This window comes from Artibeus jamaicensis, unplaced genomic scaffold (assembly GCF_021234435.1).
Source record: "Artibeus jamaicensis isolate MK-2021 breed Jamaican fruit bat unplaced genomic scaffold, CSHL_Jam_final contig_559, whole genome shotgun sequence".
Lineage (NCBI taxonomy): Eukaryota > Metazoa > Chordata > Mammalia > Chiroptera > Phyllostomidae > Artibeus > Artibeus jamaicensis.
The window spans coordinates 9,074,830-9,096,337 of record NW_026521887.1 but is presented as its reverse complement, the minus strand read 5'-3'; the positions used below and the strand labels follow the sequence as shown (position 1 = coordinate 9,096,337).

The 21,508-nt window shown below is 37.5% G+C and overlaps 1 protein-coding gene across 2 annotated transcripts in view; it reads right to left on the bottom strand.

Annotated features, from left to right (window-relative positions):
• NALCN (sodium leak channel, non-selective) overlaps positions 1-21,508 on the bottom strand; it is a 416,515-nt gene that overhangs the window by 295,913 nt on the left and 99,094 nt on the right. The window lies entirely within an intron of this gene.

Sequence of the window (21,508 nt, the reverse complement as noted above, 5' to 3'; positions counted from 1 at the left end):
AAACAAATAATCAAGCAAAATATAAACAGAGACATGGAAATAAAGAACAAACTGACAGTAACCAGAGGGGGGAGGGGAGGGGGAAAACCAGGTAAAGAAGGGGAAGGGTCATTAAGGAATATTTATAAAGGACCCCTGGACAAAGACTATAATGGTGGGGAGGATTGAATGTAGAAGGTGGGGGTGGGTAGGGTGGGGGAGAGTAATGGGTATAAAATGGGGACAATTGTAATTGAACAACAATAAATAAAGTAAAATAAAATAAAGAGCAAGGGCCTACAACCTAAATTACTCTGTCCAGCAAAGGTATCATTTAGAATGTAAAGGCAAATAAAGTGTTTCCCAGACAAGACAAAGCTAAAGGAGTTCATCACCACCAGGCCATTATTACATCAAATGTTAAACAGAACTATTTAAGAAAAAGAAGAATCAGGACTTCCGCCAAAATGGAAGCATAGGTGGATACGCTGTGCTTTCTCACACAACCAAGTTTAGAGACAACTAAATATTAGCAACAGAAAATGTAGCCAGAACACAGAAAATTGAACTTTTCGGAAGTCTGATAACAACAAATTCTTCAGCTTGACCGGTAAGAGGGGCGAAGCCAGCAGCTGGTGGAGTGGGGTTGCACAGGAAAACTCAGTCAGATGGACTCAGGTGCACGGAATCCAGGTGCAGGGTTGGACCTAGTGAGAGACACAGTGAGCAACCTCGGGGAACCAGCAAGGGAGCAGGTCTGCAGGTTGACTGTGGTCGCACATTCCTGCGCAGATAGACAAGTGAGGGAGTGGGCAATTGGACAGACCCAGCAGCCCCAGCAGCAAGAAGTGGAGGAAGGCACCACCATTTCTCCACTCTAACCCCGCCTCCACATACAGTATCATAATCCAGCGACCTAAGTGGCCCTGTCCCGGTGAACAGCCTAAGGCTCTGTCTTCACCCAGCTGCGAGAAACAGCAGAGGGCACCGCCATTTTCCCGCTCTGACCACTCCCCCACATAAGCGTCACAACCCAGTGACCTGGGAGTCCAAGGAGCCGATCCTCGTACTTAACGGGCTCGAACAGACCAAAAATGTCTCCAGAAGATCTCAAAGCCCCAGAGCCTATAAATCTAAGTGATGAAGAAATAGCAAAACTCTCAGACGCACAGTTTAAAACACTGGTGATCAGGATCCTCACAGAACTGGTTGATTATAGCCACAAATTAGACAAACATGAAGGTGAAACTAATTGAAATGAATGGAATTGCACAGGAAACCAATAGCGATGAAAAGGAAACTGGGACTCAAATCAATGGATTGGACCAGAAGAAAGCAAATAATGGCCAAACAGAAAAGAGTGAAGAAGTAAGAATTCAAAAAAAATGAGTAGAGTCTTAGGAACCTCTAGGACATCTTTAAATGCTCCAACATCCGAATTATAGGGGCACCAGAAAGGGGAAAGGCACAGCCACCAGTGGAAAACTTATTTGAACAAATAATAAAGGAGAATTTCCCCAATCTGGCAAAGAAAATAGACTTCCAGGAAATCCAGGAAGCTCAGAGAGTCCCAAAGAAGTTGGACCCAAGAAGGAACACACCAAGGCACATCATCATTACATTAGCCAAGATTAAAATGAAGGAGAGAATCCTAGAAGCAGCAAGAGCTAAGGGGACAGTCACCTACAAAGGAGTTCCCATCAGACTGTCAGCTGATTTCTCAAAAGAGACCTTACAGGCAAGAAGGGGCTGGAAAGAGGTATTCCAAGTCATTAAATCCAAAGACCTATAACCAAGATTGCTCTATCCAGCAAAACTTTCATTTAGAATGGAAGGGCAGATAAAGTGCTTCTCAGATAAGATCAAATTCAAGGATTTCATCATCACCAAGCCCTTATTATATGAAATGTTAAAGGGACTTATCTAAGAAAAAGAAGTTAAAAAAACATGAACAGTGAAAAGACAGCAAACTCACAGTTATTAACAACCACACCGAAAACAAAAGCAAACTAAAAGGACAGCTAGATCAGGATTGGAAACATAGAAAGGAAGATCCCAAGGAGGGTTAGCAGCAGGGGAGTGGGAGAAGGAGAAGGGGAAAGAAGGTACAGAAAATAAGTAGCATAGACAGTAGGTAGAAAATAGATGGGGGGGGGCAAGAATAGTATGGGAAATATAGAATCTAAAGAACTTGAGATACAGGGTCATAAACTAAAGTGGGTGTAATGGTGGGGATGGGGGGTAGGGTGGAGGGGAATGAAGGGGGGAATAGAACAACTGTAATGGCATAATCAATAAAAAACTGAAAAAAATAGAGGGAAGGGTAAGAATAGTAGGGGTAATATAGAATCTAGAGAACTGGAGACACGTGTTCATGAACTAAAGGAGGGGGAATGGTGAGAGAGGAGAGTGCAGGGTGGAAGGGAATGAAGGGGGAGGAAATAGAACAAATATAATGGCCTAATCAATAAAATAAAAATATATATTAAAAAAAGAAAAAGAAAACGAAAAATCAAAACCATGAACATTAAAAAGGCAACAAATTTACAGCTATTAAGAACTAAATCTAAAAAAAAGAAAACCAAAACCCCAAAACAAAAAACTAAGTACAGGAACAAAAAACAACCAGAACAGGAAAAGAATCATAAGTATGGAGATCATTTGGAGGATTATCAGCCGAGAAGGGGAAGGAGAAGAATGGGGAAAAGGTGCAGGGATTAAGAAGCATAATTGGTAGGTATAAAATAGACAGAGGGATGTTAAGAATAGTATAGGAAATGGAGAAGCCAAAGAACTTATATGCACAACCCATGAATATTGATGGAGAGAAGGACAATACCAGGTAGAAAGCGGAGAAGGGAAAAAATGTGGGGCAACTGTAATAACATAATCAATAAAATATACAAAAATACTCACCTATATATTCTCTAACCACACAGAAATTTAAAACTAGAATACGCATATGATTAAATGTACAAACTAAGAAGGAGGTTACTGCAGTTGGCTGAGGACTGTCTGTCTCTCCATGCCTGTGCATGCAGGAAGTATAATCAGAGCATTACTAAGGACCAAAGTGTTCAGAATAGCAGAAAAGTCTAGTAGTAAATGAGAACAAATGGGAATTCAACAGACTTGAAAGAAAGCTGAGAAGAAAAGTGAAATCCTATTTGGCAAATGCCTATACACTAATCTGTGCTAAGTGACTTTGTTTAAAGTATAATTTCGTATATGTACTGCCTCTTACTTTAAGAATCATAGTTTGTACATTGATTGTTTTTGCCATTACAGCTAGTATTTGTAAAATATTTTTTAGTTTCAAGGCTCTTTTACATACTTAAATACTAAAGAAATTTCTGTCTAATTAGTCAGGTAGGTATGTAGATGGGTAAAAGGGCAGATTATATCAATGACTTTAGAAAAAGAAAGTGAATATTACTAATTAATGAATTTATGTGAGGTAGAAAGTGATAGAACTAGATGAACCCACATCAACAAGTCCATATCTTCAAATCTTTTTCTTTATTCTGCTACCTATATTTTCTCCTGCTTGAGACTGGGATGTCAAAAGAAAAGCATATTTTCTCTTATTAGCTTTAATTTGAATAAAGTTCATTTTTTTCTGAGGGATGATGGTGGCTAAGTTTATAGTACATTGAGGAACTCATGCAAGAAAATGACTTTTAGAACAAAGATTCAGAGAACCACAGGTACAGAAAATAACTGTGAACAGAAAAGAGAAGTGACTCTTTTCATTAATAATTATTATGTACTAAAAATGTACATTTTTGCTATTGTAGACTGAATATGAAGGACAATTTTAACACAAAAAAGTAATGTATGCCCCTTTTTTCTAATTATATGAACTAAAACAGAAATGTGGCTACAGAAATCCATTATAAGTTACCAGTAAAGTTAAGTAGCTTTACTAATTGAGCCTTCACAAATAAAATAAGGGGCTTGTCAATGTAAGATTAAATTTGAGAGGAATGTTGAAAATTATCCTTCTTCTATTCACCCAGATTCTTCTCTACTATGTTTATAAGCAAGATGCTATTTATAAATAAATAAAAAATGTGCATTCTAATCTTAAAGCTTTAATTCAATTTTCCTAATTTAACACAGAAAAATGGGAAGAGCTCATAATGCAGCTCAAAGAGCAGTGTTTGTTGATACAAAGAGATGAAATTTTTATGGAAATGAAATACAAACGTCTCTAGGAAAATGCTGACTGTTGAAGAGAGTGTTTCCTGTATATATAAAGTATACCAAGTCAAAGGCATCGAAGATTTTACTGAACTGCAACAAAGGCAATTGAGTAAGATAGTCTTTCCTCATCACTTTTCTACTCCTGACTTTGCAAGTTATACAAAAAGAAAATCAATTTTGAAAAGACTTTCCAATTGTTGACCAATATTTAAACTGACAAAAATCATATTTATGATAGTCCTACTTTCTTTGGGAGTGGACAACCTCAGGAAGACACTGTAGCTGCTCAAACTTATGTTGCACATCCTGTTCTCTCTGGCTGCTCCCCACACCTGGTGTTTTTCTCTGGTCCTCTTCGCTAACTACTCTGCCACTGTCCAGCCCAGCTCATCTCCCCTGCCCACAATCCATACTAGTTGCCCGTTCTCAGTCCTCCTGGAGAGCTCTGGGGTCACATGTACCACTGTCACTTAACCACATTGGCTTGTTAACACATCTCTCTCCCTCACTAGGAATGAGCACTCTAAGTTAAAACCAAACCTTCCACATCTAGACTGGCATTGAGAAGTACTCAAAAATTATTGACAAATTAAACAATTATCATACTATTAAGATAAATATTTCTGAAATGTTTGTCTTTTTAATCAATTCTTTATCATCATGAATGTTACTCAATTATATATTTGGAAACAAAGAAAATTAGCTAACTTTATGTTTGCTGATTTTCAAAATTCACTTAAAATATATACGCATATAAATTTAAAAGCCTGTGCTACATATAATAGAAAAGTTTTCTTTTGTTGTTTGACCCATCATATGAAATTTCTAGAAAATATTACATTAATACATACAAAATATTTTTCTAGATACACTGCAGAACACTTTAAGTCCATCTTAATTATGGAACTAAATTTTCTAGCTGGAAAGACAATATTTTTGTTAAGTGAGTAATGATTCTACAATGGTGCCTAAGAATAGAATGTATTCTCTTGCTAGAGAAAAATAAGGCCTACTACAAATATATATATATTTATATATATTTAGGAAACTCCTGAAGTAGCATGATTTTCTTAGACCCCAACACTCTCAAAGCACAAATTTAAGTTGTATAAGAAACAAAATCATAACAATGATACTTAAATAATCATTTTTCCTAATTTTATTCATTCTTCCTGAAGTGCCCATTGGTTGTGTGAATTATTTGGATTGGAAGACCCATGAGCCTACATTTATAAAATAAATACTCACATTGGAACTTTAAAAATTTTTAATGTATTTTTAAGATTTAATTTTTTTAGAGAGAGGGGAAGGGAGGGAGATAGAGGGGTAGAGAAACATCAATGTGTGGTTGCCTCTCCCACGCCACCTACTGGGGACCTGGCCTGCAACCCAGGCATGGTGCCCTAGACTGGGAGTCAAACTGGTGACCCTTTGGTTCACAGCCCTACACTCAATCCACTGGGTCACATCAGCCAGGGCTGCATGTTGGAACTTTCTACAGACTACATGTATTGAGACATAGTAGAGAACTTTTTTTTATAGTTCTGAACAAATTATATTTGCATTTTTTGGTCTATTTACAGGATTATATTTACTGATTATCTGTTATTTGACTTTTTTTCTTATGAAAAACAAGTGAAGAATTGGCTGTATCCTGGGAATATTTCCTATTATTTCTCCTAGTCACAGATTACACAACACCATTAAGTCATTCAAATTTTAAATGAAAAAGCCACAAAATTATGGTGATAACTAATAATAACAAGCTATTAACCCTGAAGTTCCATCATTAAACTCTCCAAAACGCAAAATATCTACAGTGCTGTTTTACTGATGGTAATGCTTCATCTATTGTGAAAGAATTTGGGAAGTTAGAATTGGAGATATAGTTTGAAATATTGCGTATGAATAAGTACACTAGGCCCTAGTCTGAACAATTAGCTTTACCTTATACCCAAAATTCCTAGTGGAACCAAGATGGTCTCTTTTAGGACTATTTCTTCCTCTCTCTCAAAGTTTGGATCCTCAGGGCAATGTTCCTGAATTTTAACTCCTGGTGATATAGAACACACTGCCTTCTGAGGCAATCCAATCCCAGGTTAAGCAAGAACCCATCCGGCTATTGCTTAGTCCTACAGAATCTACCCTTGACTTTGCAAAATATTGTAAGCTACTGGATGTGGAAGAAATCCCTGTAGTACCTTTGAGTGAGTCGCCTTCATTCCACCCAGGTCATCCTACTACAAATACTTGTCTTTTTGTCTGGTCCTTTAATTTTTTCAACCTAATATACTTTTTAATATTTCTGTATGAGAACACATTTTTTATTTTTATTGTTGACATTATTATAGATATGTCCCCATTGTCTCCCCTCATTGCTCACCTCCCCCCAGCCTCCACCCCTTCCTTCCCTCTGAAATTGAAATGATTGACTTAATTTTCTACCTGGAAATAGAATCTCAGTTGTGGAGTGTACAATGACAAATTTCTTGTCACTCAAGAACACCAGTTTCCCCCAAACTTTTCTAAGTTGTTTGTTCTGCTCCTTCAGCTGATTCTGATTTGATCTGACCCTTTTTGAAGATCAGCTGATTGACTTTACCCTACAACATTCCATTTTGAGTATCCTCTTCAGTTGGAAAGAAAAGAAACTTACATATTCCTCTACCACTACACCTGAATATCTGTGATCTGGTGGTGCTTCAATGAACTTAACCAATAAGTTTAACTGCAGAAGAATATAATCCCCATCTTACACTCCAAATAGATGTTTGTTTTTTTTTTAACTCAGAAACAGTTGCAATTACTAAATAGTTAATCCTCAGAGGTGGCCAATTAAGACAACACATGAAGAGCTTGATCTTTGCCCACTTCCATTATTAAAAATACAGCCTATTCAAGATGGGGTGGGTGTGCTTCCTTGTTTTACATTTGTTATGCTATGTTTGCATACATATAACTTGTCTTCACCTAAATTTTATTTTTAAACTCTAGAACTGTTTCATAGAGCAATATTATTGTTAAATCATAGAATGAATAGAAAAAAAAGTTTGGCATAGTTTAAAGGGAAATTTGTTTTTTTTCCCACATAAATTTTCTTTTTATTTTTTATTTTTTATTCTTTATTGTACTTTTTGCCATTACCGTTTAGTCCCCTTATACCCTGCCCACCCAAATCACCACACTGTTGTGTATGTCTGTTGGGAACTGCTCTGCTTGGTTTCAGGAGTTGTAACTACCTCCCAAGGCCAAGGATTAGTGAGCGACCTCTGGAATGTGAGCCACTAGGAAGACAAAGCTTGTCTCTGGTAGCAAATGCTGCCTCAGCTTATTACCCTGCCCCCAAAGCATGGTTGGCTAGTCAGAGATGGGTAAGACTCCTCACAGCGAGGGGCGACCTAAGCCAGACTTGATCACTTGGGGGGCCATCATGGAAGGACTTGGGGGCTGCAACAAAGAGGGAGCAATGGACCACTGCCCCCCAGCTCTTCTGACATAGCCCCAGTCCCCATGTCCTCTGGGAGAAGTACTTCCTGGCTCTAATCCACTTAAGCCTGAAAACCTGTGATGAGGAGGTAGTTCAGCTCCTTGTCTTGCTAGAGTGGTATCTGGGGTAAATGTGTCATAAGAAAGAATTCCTAAAAGTCCTGTGAAACCTGCTTTGCTAAGACTGCTTTCATTCATATGTTGAGGGTCCGAGCAGAAAATGAGTAGGTCTCCCAAAGTTTCTGCAACCCCCTTTCCTGACAGACACTGACTCAGACAAAGCTCTCAGATTTCTTTGAAATGTTATCTACTGTTTGATCCTTGCTGCCCTGTATTCCTGTGTATTACAACCCAATAAAAGCCCTTGGCGGAAGGGGCTCCTGGCCTTTTCCCTCTGAAAAACTGGCCACCTCTCCTCCCCAAGCAGATCATGTCTTAGTGGTGTTACTTTCATCCATGGCAGATGGGGGGACTTGAGGGCAAAGTCGCCCCCACATATGTCCATGAGTTCTTTTTTATTTTTACTCAATCTCTCCACCCACTCACCTCCCACCAACCCTTAGCTCTCATCCTATCTATGAGTGTCCTTATTTTGCTTGTCAGTTCAGTTTGTTCATTAGATTCCACTTATGAGTGAAATCATATAGTGTTTTTCTTTCTCTGACTGGCTTAGTTCACTTAACATAATGTTCTCCAGGTCTACCCATACTGCTGCAGAGGGTAAAGTGTTCATCTTTTTTTTATGGCCGAGTAGTTTTCCATTGTTTTATCCACTCATCTACTGATGGACATTTGTTAAAGTCACTTAAAGGCAACTAGTACTATCAGTCTGATTTTAAATAAAATTCAGCTTATTTAAATCCTGAAGTATCAATGGAAATAAATTTATCAATCAAAGAGTCACCACTGACTTAGTTGACACTCTGATCAACATTTCCTTAAGTTTGACACTAGTGGCATTTGGGGCTGGACAATGCCTTGCTGTGTGTGTCTATCCTGTGCATTGCAGCATCCATGACCTCTACCACTGATATTTTAACAACATCCCTCAGTTGTGACAACCAAAAATATTTGTAGACATTGTCCAGTATCCCCAGTGGGCAAAATTGCCCCTGGTTAAGAACTACTGATAGTCTCTAGCTTAATAGTCTTTCTGATTCTATAGCTTTTGTCATACAGTGCCATAGCTCAGAAACTTGCAGAAGATTTGTATTAATTATTTAAACTGAATTTATTCACTTAACACAGAGAAAAATGGAACAGTTGTGAGGTTTATCAAAATTTTTCCTTTGGCTTATTATAAACAGTTTGGAAGATAAACATTTTGGGGTCAAAATAGAGACCTAAAAATGTATTTTTGGACTATATTTACAATTTACATTTAAATTTGACATTTTATTCATCTTTAAAGATTTCTGAAGGCTAAAAGCCTAGATCCTAAGACATCATTTGATAACATAAAGTATTTGTCACATAGTTAAATAATGCCATTATATTAATATGTATCAGATTTTTATTTCAAACACTACATATTGGGGAAAAAATCTTATTTTTTACTTCCTTCAATTTTATAAGATGATTATTTATATACATGTATCCCAGAAGGGAAATTTTAGTTTACAGAATGAGTCATTACAAGTACACTATTTTTTAATCACATATTTTTAATGAAATGGCACAAATTTTCTTCACCAAAAATAATAATGGTACTTCCTGAATTATTCAAAGACAAACCACAAACATTCATGTTTTGCAAGTTTCCTAGGTTTTGTGTCTGAATCAAGACGAAGCAGCCAATATACTCATGGACAAACACAGAAGAAAATGCACTCATCTGTAGTCCATATTCATGACCATGTTTCTGTTGGGACTATGAAGCAGAGTATTGAATATAAATCTGTTAAGCAGCTCATGACACATGTAAATATAGTCTTAATAATAAATTCTAAACAGCAACTGTTGGGGTCCACTTTGTGGGGTATCAGAGACTATAGGCCACACAAGCAAGCCCTTGAAAGAGGCCTATAGGTCTTGACTGGAATGCTGAGAATCCAGGTGGCAGGCATGACCCAATACTAACACCGAAGGTTCCTGTGGGAAATTAGGCCTGAAGAATACATCATTTCCTTTCAAGCTTTCTTTGCTTTGTTACACACCTATTGATATAAACCAGATGTTTAAGCTCAAAGCATAGGGAGTGAACTCCTTATCTCATGCAGCATGCCTTATCAACCATCTGGTGTCAGCATGTCTAACAGACCCTGACCCGAGGCAGATCTCTGTGTTTCTTCAATTGTTATCTGTAGATAATATCTGTTTTATATAACTATAGCCTTTGGACATTGATTGATAAACTACTGTACACCCCTGAACATTCTGATCCCAGTAAAAGCTGTTGCAAAGATGGGCTGGGGCATTCTCCACTATGGGGAATCCCCACCCACTTTCCCACTAGAACAGAGTGTGTCCAGGATGACTCATTGCACACCTGGGAGAACTCAGAGGGACGGGGTTCCCCTCAAGCAACAACCCCATTCCAAACAGCATGGTGGCTTCTCAAATTCAACTATTAACTTTCAGCATGAAGTCACCTTTGGAAGACAAAATCTATAATGAAATTCTTTTTGTTGTGGTGAACTCTCAGTTTCTTTCACCCTTTGGTAACTTCCTCATTATCTGGTATAAAGTCTCTTACAGAAATTTTAAGCACATATTTAAAACATGTGAGCCAATGGTCCATTGTGAGCGCCATTGCAACTTTCTATAATATTTTCCTCCTATCAAACTGCCCCATGCTACCTCATCATGAACGCTTAACATGAACTATACTTTCAAATTCTGATAGTTGGATCTGTGGTGATAAATTTTACCCAACAGTGGTTATTATAAAGTACTCTGTTTGTCATGAGACCATAAAAAAACCAATGAGGGACATGTATTCTTAAGGTAGAAATATGGATTCAACATAGTAATCCACTCTCACTAAGGCTGAATGTATCTACACATATGAAATGTGTATAGGGTCAAATAACCAGTATTAGCAAAAAAGGCCCATCCTGAATTATAGAGATTACTGAACAATAAACCAGGAAGATTTAAATTCTCTCGTATAATGTTAATTTCTAAGGAATAAACCCTTTATGAACAATGTTTTTTATGCCTTGAAATCATGTTTAATTTTACTAAAATAATTTCTGAGATAATTAACTCAAATATTTTCTCTGTGAGGTAACCTAATGATTATAAGCTGCACATAATTCATTCACATGCTCAAGTAATGACTCATATACATTCAGCCTGAAAATTGCCAGGTGGCCTTTGAAATAACAAAACATTTTTTATTTGCTACCAGAACATGAGATTAACAAAAAGAACTTCTTTTCTTCTGAGCACTTTAAAATGTATTTAGAAACTTTATGTTTTTGAGCCGAATTTTAGCTCTTTTTTAAAGTTAAGCACTCTTTTGGCAAACCTTGCCTCACTGGTGAAATCACTTTATTTGTTACCTTAAACCTCACTGTTCATGGCACTAAATTTTTGCAGTAAAGTCAAAGACCATATCGAAAAGGCATATTTATGTTTATATTTTTATGTTAAACATTTTATAAGTAATCAAGTTTCTTAGTTGAAAAGCATTTCTTTAGATGTAGAAAATTTCTAAATTTCTGAGTTCTAAATACAAAATACTTCTGGAAAAGGAGAGGTGATAGATTTAACTATAGTGTTCACAAATGGGGGAAAAAAGAGTGTTGACAAGGCTGGATGCTGACATTGGCAGGAAAGTTTAGGTATTAAAGTAGAACAGCTCCCAGAACACTGAACTCACATGCCAATTAAAATACTCTCTGCCCCTGCCTGGGCAGTTTTCATGCAGGCTGGGAGTAAGAGTAGCAAAGGAGAGGTTATGACAGATAACTGTTACTCCTCTGCTTAGAGAAGCTATGATTTCATATCAAAAGAGTTTGTTGGAAATTTATTTTCTCTTAGTTGACCTAATTAAAAAATACATACAAGACTTCCACCAAGATGGAAGCGTAGGTGGACACACTGTGCCTTCTCACACAACCAAGTTTAAGAACAACAAAGTTTTAGCAACAAAAATGCAGCCAAACCACAGAAAATTGAACTATATGGAAGTGTGACAACAACGAAACCTTCAGTCAAACCGGTAAGAAGGGCAGAGCCAGCAGCAGAGCCGGGTCAGGCAGGAAAGATCCACCGGACTGACTAGGCACACGACCCAGGCGTGCAGGCCGCTGTGGGTGGATCCCAGGTGTGGAGTAGTGGGCGAACCCACTGAGGGTGAAAGGCGGTGGACCCACTGAGGGCTGACCGTGGTCACACATTTGCGTGCAGATAAACCAGCGAAGGAGCGAGGAGTGAGACGGACCGCACAGGCCTCAGGGCAGGAAGTGGCAGAGGGGACCGCTATTGTCCCTCTCTGACCTCGCCCCCACATGCAGCATCACAAACCAGCGACCTGAGTGGCCTCTCTCTGTCCCTTATAACAATGCTGTTACTATTCACATTACTTACCCATAAGCTAAAATGATCTGATACATTACTGTTATTATTCTGAACATTCATCTATAATATCAATTAGTAAGACAAAAATAAAATATTTTATCTGCATTTACTCCTTTTCAAACCCTACTTTTTAATGTAGATCTGAGTTTCTAATCTACATCATTTTCCTTCAGTAAAGTACTTCTTTCTATCTCTTCTTTCAAAGCAGTTCTACTGGCAACACATTCTTTCAGATTTTGTTTATTTAAAACTTCTTTATCTCCTTATTTTTTAAAGATAACCTCTCTGGATATAAAATTTTAGGTTTACCTTTTCTTTCAACACTTTAACTATTATTATATTTTACTCTCTTCTTGAATAAATGGCTTCTGAGGAGAACACCAATATAATTCTTATCCTTGCTCCTCTACATGTAAGGTGTTTCTTCCCCATCCCATTCCCTACTCCTTTCAAGATTTTCTCTTTTTTTTTTTTTGCAGTTTTAATATGCCCCAGTTTATTTGCTTTTATGCCCTGCTTGTTCTCCAAGTCCCCTTGGTCTGTAGTTTTGTGTCTGTCATTAAGTTTTGAAAATTCTCAACCATTGTAAGTTCCAATACTCTTTCCTCCCTCCCTCCCTCCCTCCCTCCCCTCCTTCTCTCTCCTTCTGGTAACTTCATTACCTGTATGTTAGACTTTTCATAATTGTCCCATCATTCTTTGGCATTCTGTTCCCTTTTCCCCCATTCTTTTTCCTCTTTGTGTTTCAGTTTATGTTTTTATTGACATATTTTTAATCTCAATGTTTCTTGCCTTGGCTATATATAGTTTACTAATAAGCCCATTAAAGACATTCCTCATTTCTGTCACAGTATTCTTTTTTATCTCTAGAATTTCTTTTGATTCTTTCTCTCTCTACATATACTACCCATCTGTTCTTACATGTTGTCACTTTGTCTTGTAGAGCCCTTAGCATATTAGGCAAATTATTTTAAATTCCAAAATAATTCCAAATTTACTAATTATAAAATCTCTGTCATATCTGAATTTGGTTCTGAGGTTTACATTGTCTCTTTAGATTTTGTTTTTATTTGTCTTTTACCATGCTTTGTAATTTCTGTTGAAAGCTGGGCAAGATTTATTAGGTAATAGTAACTGAGGTAGGTAGGTCTTTGGTGTGAGGTTTTATGTTCTTCTGGCTAGGAGTTAGGCTGAATTTAATGTGGGTTTTATGTAGCTGTCAGAAGGGTTCAGTTTTCTCTAGTGTCCTAGTTTCTGTCTTCTCTATTATATTTATGTTTCCCTAGAAATTCCTTCCAAATAGAATTGTGTCTAGCATCTGTTGGATTTATAATCCAGCTAATTTTGGAGACCTGCTAATGTGATAATAAGGTATTAGGGAGGGAAATTGTTTTAAAATTTTATCATTATATTCCCATTCTTTTAAAGTCAGCCTGAGTCCTAAGCTGTAACTTTTAGCAATCTCTTTGCCTTTTTTCTTAGCTTTTGTGATAGAGGAAGAACAGACAGGGATTCAGCCATCTAACTGCCCTAAGTCAGATGAGGCCTAGGAAAAAAGATTTCCTTCAGGGCATGCCATTTTTTGAAGTCATATTTCTTTTCCCCTGCAGGAAAATGAGGAGTATTTCTCTGATAAGAACCTGGCAGGGCTCCTGGAAGTAAAACAAAAGAAAACCTTTGGGGGCCCCACTAAGACTGAAGAATTTTTAACTACTAAGCTAGTCCATGCTGAGCCTCCAGTAATTAGTCCATTGGTTTCAGGGTCTGGTTCTAGTGGCTTCTCCTCCTGGGAACTGATTCTCTGTATTTTTTTCTCTCCAAATTTGAATGCAACAGTTCATCCTATAATACCAATTTGCTCTTTAGATCCAACAAACATTGTTGATTTTCAAAATTACTGTTTTTCAGAATTGATTAGCCTTTTTTAATTGGAAGAATAGGATTGACAACTTCCAAGCTCTTTCTTTAAATGCTGGAGCAGAAATAAGAAGTCAAATAACTTCTTTCTGCTTTAAGATACAGATCAGAAATAAGTACAGATAAATGAGCATGTTTAATTAAGATGAGAGTTTTACATTCATATGTGCAAAGGTGTGTCTCTGCTCAGTATAGTCTAGTCTGTTTGGTCACAGTTTGGCTTATGCATTAATAATAATATAAGGATAAAAGATGATCATTAGCACAAAGTCTACATTGTAATGGTGAAGCCTTTTTGGCTGGCTCCAAACCTCTATGTCAGAATCTTACTGTGCCATATATCATTTCCATCCACTAATAAATTTCTCTCTTTACACCTTAATATCTGCCCTTTATACTACTTGATTTTCACAACAAACACTAAGGTGACATTAGATATAGACAATATATTGATAACAAAACAGATTAGGAGAAAGAAAAAAATTAGTCATTCATAAGATATGGTTCAACCATTTTTATATGACAACACAACAAATTTAACCATGGATTGCTGTGGTCAGGATTGCTTATGCTTAGAATGAAGTGTCTCTTCATATTCTTATCAGTCACATTGGCAAGACTGCAGCACCAGACCAGAGCTCATTTGGTCAGTAATCAGTAATCCTTTCTAGCAAGGATCTGGGATCATGACATTAAAAGAGCAAATAGACATTTGCACTGTGCTTGGTGGAGTGATACTAACTTTTTATGCCTGGTCAAGAGAACTACAGAAAAATCATTACAGAAAACATTATCTAACACTACCCAACACACAGAGAAATATGTCTGAAATATGGAGTAATTATTTAAAGATTTAATATTCCTTGATTTAAATCAGTGAGTATTTAATCATACTCATTGTTCTTCATTAATCAATGTAAGATATTCATAAGTTTTTGTGTAGTGTGTGTTCATCTACATCTAACAAATCACTTTAAGGTAGCTTTAATAATCACAGTTTAAAGATAAAAGAAAACATCTAAAACAGTGAATTTTTAAAGAACAATTATTATTAGCTATTAAGTCAGAATTACTTGATTGACAGATGGTTTTCATAAACTTCCATAACAGATTTATTCAACAACCCAGCAGATTACAACTGAGAGGACAGAGCAAGTGAGAAATGGAGTTGAATGCTTTATCCAAATCTCTTATCTGGTTAATGTCTTCACTCTTTGCTTTCTTTTTAGTGGTGCTTACTGATGGATTAGAAATAACTACTTACTACAGTAGATGTGTTTTGTAATTCTTTTAAACTTGAATAAATGTGCATTGCCTTTATGGACATGTATCACTTTTGCAGCACAAATTACCTAAGTTTAAAGGGGAACACAAACTTTTATCATCATACATAGCTGTTTTAGTGAGAGAGCTGTTTCATTTCGCCCATTTACTTTTTTCAGTCTTTTAACCCCCGTGTTTTGACGTAGAATTCTTGACTATCTCTCACTTTAAAAGGAGATAATGGTCAAAAGACTGATCTTCAAAGTTTAATCTTATTTCCACAACAAATTCACATTCAACAATATCTCTTGCTTTCTTCTTCCCAAAAGCTTTGAATTTAAGGGATGACTAACCCTCTGTAATACAGGACATACAATTATTTATATTATTTTATGTGTAGAATGTAGTACTTTTTAAGTTTGTAAAAAATTTAAAGTTTACAATTTATTTATTTTCTCTCCCCACGCCAAGTGAATGAGCCACAGAACAGTGACCTTGTCTTGCTCACCATCATATTCCTAGGGTTTACTGCCTTGTTTATAACATAAATAAATGCTGATCTGGCAAAAACATATACATATAAGTTTTTTAAAAGATTTTATTCATTTATCTTTAGAGGGTAGGGAAGGAGAGAGGGAAAGAAATATCAATGTATGGTTGCCTCTCGTGTGTCCCCCTCTGGGAACTGGCCTGCAACCCAGGCATGTGCCTTGACTGGGAATCAAATCATGATCCCTTAGTTTGCAGGCCCACACTCAATCCACTGAGCTACACCAGCCAGGGCTACATGTAAGTTTAAGTGAGAAAATAAAAGTAACAAAGCAGGAAGTAGGTCAAAGAGAACAGAGATACTGATGGAAATATTCAAAGAGTAAATAGCTCGTGTTGCACAATATCAAGAGCAGAAATTATAGAGGTCAACCACTGAAAGCTGGCCAGACTGCTTATCTGCAAACTTAAAGGGGCCCCAGATATGGACTGTTTACCTTAACTTCTATGAAGAGATAGTACCTGGGGCAGACTGGTGATGCACACCAGTTTCTACAGCTCCTGATACCCAGGAAGCAGAACTGCTTTGCCTACCTGAAGATGCTCTGTGGCCCTCATACTGGTAGAGCCACAGCTGTGTCCTGACCATAGGTGCTGCCTTTCCCAAGCATGTTCTCTAGATCATTCCAGCTTCGTGGCTCAATTTCCTTTTCCCTGAGAATCCTTCATTCTGTTGCCTCATGTGACCCCATATTGGTCTTCAGTGAGGTAAGCAAGTCTGCTGTTTTACTCCCCACATTGGTACATTCTCAAGGCCAGTAGTGCTGGTGCTCACAGATTCCACTGGTGCTCACAGATTCCATAGGTGCTCCCATGTTGTCCCATGGTGACTCCCTGAGGCTGGTCCTCAAGCTGGTTGGCCTTCAGAGCCATTGCTTGGGTGACTCCAGTGTCTACATGGCATCTATGGGCAGCGGAATGCCAGCGTTCCCTACTATAATATCACTGCATTCGCTGCAGTGGTTGAGACCTGAAATGAGCTGGTGTCAGTAAATGAAGCTTTAGCCCAAATGAGGCTTTAGCTCATTAATTCCTCACAGCAGTCCTAGCACTATTAACTCCATTTCGTAGATGAAACTGAGGCAGGGGCAAGTTAAGTAATATGCTCAAGTCTGCATGGCTAAAAGGTAGCACAGGCAGCTTTTGAGCACACTATCCTTTGAATGTCCTTCTCACCATTGTATTGTCCTGGTATTGCATAGATCTACCCAAGTGAACTTGCTGCAGCTAATTCCTTCTCCAGCAGCTTCCCAGGGAAGCTTCCTTCACCTGCTATTACTACAGTCCTGGCTTCCACAGGGCTAGGAGCTTCTGGCTGTGGTAGTCACAATTCTGATGTTTACCTTCTCTCTCCGGCCCCTGCTGTCTCCCTTGTGAGACTATGCCTTACATTCAGGGGATGTAAAAGGCACACTGGTCCCTGAGGGTTATTTCAGCTCAGGGGAAACAAAGGGAAAGCCCCATGGAGGCTGCACTTCCCAACAGGCTAAAGCTTTGTTTCTACAAAGGTGGGGGCCAGTGAAAGTTGCCTCTGCCCCTCCATTCATGTCTTCATCCCCTTTTCCTATAAAACAGGTGCTGTTTTCAGGTGCATTTTCCTGATTTTTGAGAATCCAGACTCCTCCCTAATATTTCTGAGGCAAAAGGGGGACCTTTATAGAGATATCCTCAATAGTTGGAAGAACCAAGTATGGGGCAGGCTAAGAGCCCATGTTGGTGGAACATGAGTGGAAATCAGCTAGCATGAGCAGATTGCTCTGGCCCATCATTACCATGAACTTTTTGGCCAGAGCAGAGTCTCAGCTCTATTTTGTTGCCACCATTACATATTTCTCTCAGTGCTTAGCTTTCTTTCATCTCATGGGGAAAATCCCATGCCTCAGAATGGTTGGGTTCTGAAGAGAGATGGTAGCCTGGACTGCTTCCAATAGCTCCCACCTAGGAAACTATGGACTACTTCTAGCTACAAAGCCAGAGAAACAATAACCTTGAGCTCCCTGGGACTTTCTAGGATTACACAAATAAAGTGAACATCTTATTAATGCTAGGCCGTTTATATAGTTTAATTTTATATCAACACACTAGCAAGTTCATTCTTACTGTTTGTATTTTATAAATGAGGATACTTTGGCTCAACCCGGCTAAGAAACTTGCCCAAGGTCACTCAGAATCCAGTGTCTGGAGTAGTATCACCATGCATCTGTGCTTGCCTCCAAACAGTGTGTTCTTTCCAATCTGCCATGCATGTCTGAACTTTCTGAAACTTTTCTTGGCTTGGTTTGAGAAATTTGAACAAATTCCTGTCTGGTATACTTTTTGAAAGCAAAATTCTGCTTTTAAAATTAAATGGACCAGCCAGAGGAAAGGGAGGGGAGGTTAAAATTCCTGTGTCTTTGGATTATCAATGGTTCTTTTGTATTTCTGTTTGGACTGGGGAAAAAACATTTATTGCCTTTTCTCCATGACCTTTATATTCCTTTGATTATTGTCTAACAAGAGTAGATGGACACAGTTTTAATTCCAGATTAAACATTTTAAACACAGCAAAATTTTATTACTTTCACTTGTGGGGAAAATCATTAGGTAAATCAGAACAACATAAGGTTCAAAAGTGACTCTTGTTTAGTTCTGGGGTGGCTGTGCTCATTCAGTGGTATTAACTGAAATCCCATGACTAACCATGATACAAGTATAATCATTTGATAATTAGAACATAAAATAGAAAATATTTATATAAAATAGAATTATTTTTACTTCAATAGAATGGTTATTAAAATATAATTGACTAGATATTTTTTTCTTCATTTATTTAAGCCTGTGACAGATACTGCTAGCCATCCTTGCAGATGTATTCTTTGTTCTTGCTGGGCAATATATAATATTTACTGAATTTCCTGCAAGTTGGTATATTCCTGTGACAAAGTTCTCCTTGATGTGGACAACTTCCAACCCACCTACTTTTCTGGCCTGACAGATGTGGCTCAGTGGGTTGGGTGATATCCTCAAAGTCCAGGTCAGGGTATATGCCTTGGTTGTTGGCCAGGTCCTGAGTTGGGGGAATGTGAGAAGAAGCTCGATGTTTCACTCCCTCTCTTTCTCCTTCCTTTTTCCTCTGCTTGAAAAATAAATAAAACATAAAAAAACCTTTCCCTGGCCTCATCTCTCCTTTCCCCTTCACCTAGAAATAGAAAAGCTACAGCCAAAGTTGGAAACTACATGGTGAGGATGGCAGAGCTGCCATATACATCTGTACTTAAGGATGACTTCATGGAGCAGAGCTCCCCCACTCACCCACCCAGGACCGTAACTTCAGAAAGAAATCAATTTGTACCTTGCTTTTTAAAAATGTTTTCTCTTATAAGCTTACTTTATTCCACTATTACATAGGCTAATATTCAAAGTAGCTTATGTTCCACAGACACTGTTCTTAAGAACAGATGCTACCTAAAAATTAACAAATAAACATTTTAGGATCTCCTACAAATTATCTGAAGCATATTTGATAGTTCAGAGAAATAAAAGAAGGCAAAGTTTTAAAAGATTTTCCACAAAACAGCCTTTTTTTTTTCTCTCAAAAAAACACTACATTAACCTTCCCCTAAATTACTGGCATTCTGAACCACAGGAATTCATACTCTACACATACTTTTAGCCCAAAGAATGAATTCCAACCATAGATTTAAAGTAACAAGGTAAAATTAACAATTTAATGTCACATAAAGACTTGCTTAACATTCTTTGACATGTTCAAAGAGTATATTTTAAACATAAGATCACTTTTTTAAAATATAGAGTTTGGGATAAAGTGATAAATTACTTCTCAAGAATAAGAATTATACTTTAATTTATTGTTTTTTAATGTTCTAAAAACAAAAGAGTGTTATTCATAACTGAAAAATGTCAAGACATAGCGAAGTCCTAAGAATAATACACACACACATCACACACAATCCAACATTTCTAATCAGACATATTCACAGAAATTTATATACCAGTGTGAACTTTCTTATTCTAGGCAAAGAAATATGAAAAATCTTTAGTACTGGAACAGGAAGTATTTTGGTGACCCATTTCCAAGTATTTAAAGTCACAACTGATCACAATTATGGCCATCTCAGTGAGACAGAACTTGATACTATAGTTTGATGAAATGCAGGAATATGTTTTCTTAACTCTCAGCCAAAACATACTCACTGACTACTTTACCACATCAACTAACCTATATTCATTTTGTTTATTGTCACAGAATTCTAAAAAGCAATGTGTCTGATGATTTTTAGCAAGATTCTAGAATAATGTTGTGTGGTTAATGTGAAATTCACATTACCAAGCTTTTGCAAATCTGACCATTTTATAGAAAGAAAATATTCTCATCTCAGCCATTCCTGACTTTGTTTTTTTTTTTAACCAAAATTAAACAAGTCTCACTGACTCATTTTTGAGTCAAAAAACATGAGTTTATGAGTATTCTAAATTTAATCATGTGTACTTTTCAGTTTTCAAAGTTTCTTTTTTTAAATAAAAAAGTAAATGAAGAAATCTCACCACCAGTAACATTTTCAAGCTAAGCACATTCCTGAAACTTAACATGTGACAAAGCTGAGATCCTCATATTCTCCCCCAAACACATTTTGCTAGAAGTTAATAGCAACTCTATCTAATCTCTCAGGCCAAAAACTTGAAGTTAACTTCCAGTAAGTCTTATTAACTCAATAGTCACAATTTATTTAGAATGTTTTTCCCACCTCCACTGCTGTCACCTCACTCCAAGTCACCACCATCTCTCATATGGATTATTTGATTTGTGTCCTAACTGATCACCCTCCTTTGCTGTTGGTTCACTTCAGTCTGTTCTCAACACAGCAAGAGCAGTTTTTCTGATGGGTCTTGTTGCTCTTCTGCTCAAAATGCTTCTGTGGCTTCCCATCTCACTTTTAGAGTAAAAGCCAAAGTCATTACATTGATTTATAATGCTTTACATAATCTGCTCCTTTTTGCCTTACTGACCACACTCCCTTTTACTCTTTTTAAAAATTTCTTATTTATTTATCTTTAGAGGGGAAGGGAAGGAGAGAAGGAGAGAAATATAAATGTATGGTTGCCTCTCCTGGGTCTCCTGCTGGGGACTGGACTGCAACCCAGGCATGTGCCCTGAGTGGGAATAGAACCACGATCCTATGATTCACAGGCCCGCACTCAATCCACTGAGCTACACCAGCCAGGGCCACGTTCCCTTTTACTCTCAACACATGCACCTTCTTTTTCAAGAGGAAGTATCTATTACACTCCTTTCTCAGGGCCTTTGCACTGGATGTGTTTTGCACATTCTTCCCACACAGAGCCATGTGGCTTGCTCCCTCACATCTATCACATTTTTATTTAAAGGAAGCCTTCAAGGCCATCCTATCTAAAATCACAATACCTGCTCACAGAATCTCCTCTCTGGCTCTCTGCTTTCCTTTTCTTCTTAATGTTCTTCACCATATACTAAAATGTTAATTTCACCTATTTTTATGATGTCCTGTCTCCTCTTATAGAATATGTGAGCTCTAAGAGTGAAAATATTGGTTGCTTGTTTTGT